The sequence below is a fragment of the Acyrthosiphon pisum genome, chromosome A1 (assembly GCF_005508785.2).
Source record: "Acyrthosiphon pisum isolate AL4f chromosome A1, pea_aphid_22Mar2018_4r6ur, whole genome shotgun sequence".
Classification (NCBI taxonomy): Eukaryota; Metazoa; Arthropoda; class Insecta; order Hemiptera; family Aphididae; genus Acyrthosiphon; species Acyrthosiphon pisum.
Genome location: NC_042494.1, coordinates 97,120,073 through 97,127,153, shown reverse-complemented (window position 1 = coordinate 97,127,153; position 7,081 = coordinate 97,120,073). Strand labels below are relative to the sequence as shown.

The 7,081-nt window shown below is 26.6% G+C and overlaps 1 protein-coding gene across 4 annotated transcripts in view; it reads right to left on the bottom strand.

Annotated features, from left to right (window-relative positions):
• The window catches only part of AANAT3 (uncharacterized LOC100159490), a 15,412-nt gene that overhangs the window by 2,816 nt on the left and 5,515 nt on the right, over nucleotides 1-7,081 (bottom strand). The gene's annotated exons all lie outside the window — the stretch shown is intronic.

Sequence of the window (7,081 nt, the reverse complement as noted above, 5' to 3'; positions counted from 1 at the left end):
TAACTCAAAATAATCTGCTAATTTTCGTGATTTTTACATATTTGTCAATTTTTGAACTTTAAATGCTAATTAAAAAAAACTGTGACTAAGGATTTTTAATATTTTTCAAATGTTATTGTAACAATATAGTAGGAGCCTTGTATTAAATTTTCAATTATGTTTACTCAACAAATAATGTTTCATTGACATTCATAGAAATAAAAACTAAAAAAAAATGGAAAATGAAAATGTCCGTAAAGAGCTCAAAATAAGTCAAAATATTTTGAAAATGTTATCGTGTATAGAAAATGGAAATATAAACAACCATTGAAAATTTCATGTATCTACAGACATTTGTTTTAAAGTTACACCAAAAACCAAATTCAATTTTGTGAAAAATCGATTTTGCGTAAAAATTCCGGTTTTTCCTTAATTTTTCTTTTGTTTTTTACGGCGCTTTTGAAAATTACTGGGGATTTTAAATTTTGACCTCCCCAATGCATCAACGATATTCACTTTCCAATCGAACAAGATACTGAAGTTGAAAATCTAAGCATTATTTCGATTACTTATCGTGTACACAGACAAAAAAAAAATAAATAAATAAAAAATAAAAAAAAAAACACACATCATCGTAAAATCAATACATTCATCGTTCCACTCAGAATCTAAAATAATTATTTTCATTTAATATATTTTGTTTGATTTAAATATTAGATTACAATGCAATTATTTAAAAATGTAAAATAGATGCAGGGCGCCGTCGAGGCCCCCCGTGCTAACGATTATCGACCCTCTACAACAGGGGTATTTCCCCTGCTGCCCCTGCGGTTGTTGCGGCACTAATAATATCTAGGTGTAAGACATAAATCAATTGATTTCCAGATAACATGTAGGTAGTTTATCCACAAGATAATATCTTATTTTTGTTCAATTTATGGCATTTTGTTGGTATTTTTTTTACATAGAGTGTATCTTATGTCATTGTACCCGGGGTCGATTATGGATCGATGACATAGAATTTCGTTAAAACAAAAAAGACGTGTTTCTTTTTTTTTAACAGGCAATGTTTTTAAAATAATTTCAAAAATTTTAAACACGCAAGTGTACCTACCAATAGCAAAATCATTTTGTTCTTATAACTAACTTATAACTTTAAATTTGAACCGTAAATTCCCTATATTGGTAGGTATCGCATGCAAAGTATAAATTTATAGCAGTTGAAATTCTTTAAAAATCATTTAATAATCGTGATTTAAAATAAACTATTTTCAAGATATTTAGATAAATAGTCAATCTCAATATAGGTTTGTACCTAACTTAGGCATATTTTTAATCTGGGTTATTTACAGATATCGAATATTATTATAACAAGAATCAAATACTATTAGGTACGTATTACCTTAGTTCTTAACCACCTAATAAAGAATCCAAATTAATGATATTATAAGAAAAATATTATGGAATTTATGATAGGAAAATCACGAAACAAAATGTAAATATCCAAAACTAAAAAATAATAAGGGTTATGAATTTCAACTCCTAAATAATTCATACCTTGCATGCGATACCTACCAATATAGGGAACCTATATGGTTCAAATTTCAAGTTTTTCCCGCTACGAGAAGAACACCACAAAACATTGCTCTTTTTTCTTTACACAATTTTTTTAACCCCCAGGTACCTAAGACATTAATCTCACCAATATAATACCATTTACCAATTTACCATTATTACTTTAGTCACCTAATAAAGAATCCAAATTTATGATATTGTAACTTGCAAGAAAAGTAACTGTAAAGTAATTATTCCGATTACCTATAATAACAAATTAAAATAATAATACTGATTTTGATGATTGTACGTAAAATAAAAATAATGAACTATGTTTGACAACAATTTTGTTAATGTTTTTTTTTTTATTTGAGAGTATCATTAGATTAAACTACTAAGTGTACAAAAAGGTAGTTAAAAGAAAAAAAAGGTGGGTAAGTGTATGTCGCTCTGCTGTACAGTAGGTTACAATAGTGGGTCACTCTATACTGGATAGTATTAAATTTGAATTCAATGATATAATATCACTGGATAAGAAAAACGATTCTGAGTGGAGACGGTTTGTCAGTCTAGGTATTAGACATACCTATTATAGGTATACTTATGTATAGTATTAAAAAAAAATGACCTATAATAGGTATTAATAATAAATTCCAAATTAATCATACCTATCACAATATCAATCAGGTAACGCATTATACATCAACAACAAACCATGGTATTATCATACATATATAATAGTATACTTTAGAAGTTTCAAGTACCTATAAATAATATACAATCATTACAATCAAAACAAAATAACTGAAATAGTTATTCCAGGTTTTTTAATATGTAATTTCGTCTAAATTGGAAATTAAAATGACTATAAAAATAAACTGTGCTTATGTATTTCTTAGAATTTTTGGCAACATAATTAAATATTTACGTGGAATCTTGTTTTAAATTTTCAATCCTTAAATATAAAAGTTGAACATTTTATAAATTTTTAACTACAAAATAATTATTAAATTTTAAATTTTATAAATTTTGTCAAAATTTGAACTTCAAATGCTTATAAAAAAAAATTGTGCCTATGCATTTTTAATATTTTTCAACTGCTATTGTAACAATATATCAGGGGCCTTGCATTAAATTTTCACGCTTTTTTACCCAACAAACAAAATTGTATTGATATTTATAAGAAAAAAAAACTAAAAAAATTGAAAACTGACAATGTCCGTAAACAGCTCAAAAAGAGTCAAATTATTTTCAAAATTTTATCGTATATAGAAAATGCTAATATCAACATTCAGTGAAATTTTCAAATATCTACAGTCATTCGTTTTTTAATTACAATAAAATAAGATAATCGTTACGTAAGAAATCGAATGAATATCAAATGTTGTAAAAATATGAATTTCAAACGCTTATAAAAAATTTAATTTGACTTGCTTGTAGACATTTTTTTTTTAAAAAAGATAGACAAACTTATGAAGAATCTTGTATTACATTTTCAAATCTTAGTTCTAAAAAGAAACATTTTTACGAATTATTAACTCAAAATAATTTGCTAATTTTCGTGATTTTTACATATTTTGTCAATTTTTGAACTTTAAATGCTAATAAAAAAAAACTGTGACTAAGGATTTTTAATATTTTTCAAATGTCATTGTAACAATATAGTAGGATATTAAATTTTTAAGTATTTTTACTCAACAAATAAAGTTTTATTGACATTCATAGAAAAAAAAACTAATTAAAGTGGAAACTGAAATTGTCCGTAAACAGCTCAAAACAAATCAAAATATTTTGAAAATTGTATCATGTATAGAAAATGGAAATATAAACAACCAGTGAACATTTCATGTATCTACAGTATTAAAGTTAAAACAAAAACTAAAATCAATTTTCTCGAAAACAGATTTTTCGTAAAAATTCCCGTTTTTCCTTAATTTTTCTTTTGTTTTTCACGGCGCTTTTGAAAACTATTGGAAAAATTTTACTTTTAACCCCCAAAAGTACCAACTAGATTCACTTTCCTATCAGAAAAGGTACTGTTGAAGAAAATCCAAGCACTTTTACTGTCCTAAAAGGTGACGACAGACACAAAAATAAAAAAAAAAACACACATCATTGTAAAATCAATACATTCATCGTTCCACTCAGAATCTAAAAGTTTACCACAAAGTCATACATTAATGTTTTTATGAGCGTTTACGATATTGAATTTTCAACGGTAAATGAACGAATTGCCATCAATCGATGATTGATATTATATTGTAATTCAAAATCAAATAACCCTGCAGTACAATCAAAATATCCCATAAATATTTATATTTATTATTTAAGTGATATTTAAATGGTACACTTTTCTAATAGTTCTGACTCTTTTTAAGCTATTTATAGCGAATATAGTCATGTAAAACTTTTTATGTGTATTCATTTTTTTTTACCTATTAAATTTGATTATGTAGAAAAGTATGCTAGGATGACCCAACGTATTCGCTCAAAATCGTTTTTCGTTATGATTTAGGTATACACAATTATTTCCACACACACATCCATTACAACTACATGCTCGACAACTATACTGTACAGCAGAGTAGTACTCACTTGTCCAACATTTTATTTTTATTAAAAACAAGTTTTGACTGTTATATATAATACTGGTATATAATGGTGTCTTGGGGGTACTGACCCCCCCCCCCTCCCACCATAAATCCGCCACTGCAGACTGCTACTATGTTACAAACATTTGTCTGGCTTTGCTCATCTTGGTTATCAAGACTTGATAAGATTATTGAGAGCGATAATTGAGTACCTACTACCTACCTACTAATACCTATAAATAATAGTTGTTAAATATTAATTACGAGTTATTGCCTCAACATAATTTAATTTAAACATTCTGAGTAAAAAAAGATTAACACCATGGCGGCATGACATGTACCAAATATTAGCAATTGTAATTAACGAAAATTAAAATCATTTAAAATATAAGAGGAGCGTATAATATCAATATATACAAAAAATGGATACTTGGTTAATAATTATGAATATCAATTGTCATCTATACTATAGTATCAAGTATAAACTGTCCAGTAATTAATGTTATGATTACAAATAAATTATATTTAATATACTTAGACTTGTCGATAAGGGCTTTGCAAACCCCTTGTCCTCTATATGCTTCATTTACTGTAATAATTTTTAACTCCATTATACGATCAATATTTGGATACTGCCCAAATACATCAATATCTCGTTCAGATTTATCTAAGAAAACCATGATATCATTATATTTTGAACTTTTATCATTGTTCTCGTCGCTGTATTTTTTTATTTCGTTATCCCTGCACAGCGTGGTATTCAGCGAGGCACCCATCATTTCACCTGTCTCTGCAGATACTGCCATAAACGACACGCCTAATTAATAGTAAAAATCGTATTTTGTATGTGTTGATACTTGATACATGTTATTTAAATTTACAATAGTGAGTATATATACAATTCTTCAAGAGAACACTACCTTCGCCTGTGGTTGTCTCCGTCTTACAAATATAAAACACTAAAACATGGCGAAATTTTCACCACATAAAAAGGAGAACTTTGAAGTATTATTATTGCGATAACGGAGCTACAAAAACAGTTATTTAAGTTTTAAAAACACAAAAAGAATAAAATTTGAATCAATAAAAACTTTTTTCATAAAATTGATATCAAAAAAATAAAACGATATTACAGATAATGTTCTGAACTATATTGTATATCAATTTGGAGTCTTAATTCTTAACTATCACTACCACCTGAGTTGTTCTATGCAGCACAAAACAATTTTTGCTATGTTGTACATTTGTAAGACGGAGACAACACGTGCGGGTGTAGCGTCCTCTTAATAGTCTCACTTTATTGACTATTTATAATAAAGTAAATATTTAAATTAATTTAAAATTAATGAAGATAGACTCCTATTATAAGCCATTACAAATATTATTATTACCAATTCAAATTTTTACAACATTGGATATTCACTCGATTTCTCATGTAGCGATTTTATTATTTTGTTGTAATTCAAAAACGAATAGCTGTAGATACATGAAAGTTTCACTGAATGTTTATTTTATCAATTCTTATACTTGATAAAATGTTCAAAATATTTTGCCTTGTTTTGAGTTGTTTACGGACAGTTTCATATTTCAATTTTTTTTTTTTCTAAGAATATCAATAAAGTTTTATCTGTACGGCCAAAAAATGTAAAAATGTAATAAGTACAAGGCTCCTGATATATTTAAAGATTGAAAATTTAAAACAAGATTCCGTGTAAGTAGTTAATTCTGTTACCAATATATCTAAAAAAAATACATAAGCTCAGTTTATTTTTATAGTCATTTTAAGTTCAAAATATTTTAGTTATTTTATTGTGATTGTATAATATTATTCATATAGGTACTATTGAAACTTCTAAAATATACTATTATATATCTATGATAGTATCACGGTTTGTTGTTGATGTATAACGCATTATAAGTACCTAATGGATATTGTGATATGATTAATTTGGAATTTATTATAGGTCAATTTTTTTTTTAATACCATAGATAAGGATATGTCTAATATCTAGACTGACATACCATCTCCGCTCAGAATCGTTTTTCTTATACAATGATATTATATCATTGAATTCAAATTTAATACCATCCATTATACAGTGACCCACTTGTAACCTACTGTACACCAGAGCGACATCCAGTGCCCACTTTTTTTTTTTAGAATGTGTTTACAATATAATTACTTTTCCAACAAAACGTGCGTTCCAAGAAATTCTTTGTTACCATAATAACTTATATATCTATGTTATTCGATTAACTTCCAAATAAGATAATACACACAGCTAAATACTTGAGTATTTGACCCACCAAATATTTTATTACTATAAGAAAAAAAGAAAACAGGTAAATAGTAGAACAAATACACCAAAGAAAAATATCTGTATTACGTTTTTTTTTTATCGTAACAATTTGAAATAATACGTTTCAAACATTCAAATAAATGGCATACTTTTCCATAATTGTATTTATTTATTTAAATTAAAATTCAATTTATAATTATTATAATGAATAACATTAACATTTGACAGATAATAATATTTCACAGTGTATCAACTATTCAACTATCAATAGGAAAACGGTATAAAAAAATAATTAGATAAAAAAATGATTCACAAATACAGAATTATTTGAACCTAGGGACGTTTTTTCTTATCGTTTATAGGGGTTTTTTTTTTATTGTCGAACATTAAATGTTGTGGTCTTAAACTGCACATGTGTTTAGTCTTAAGTTGTGCTTTGTGTATCAAAAGAATGCCAAATCAAGTCATAAAATGATTATGATCAATTTACAACCGAAGTGATAAAAAAATCACATGCAAAAATCTAAAATAAAAATATTTCAGAAAGAGATTTAGTATTAAATATAGATATATCTACATAAAGAATAAACCGACGCAATATAAAAGACAGCGAATATTCTAACACTCGCGTTTTTCTATATAGCAGAGGCACGCGGT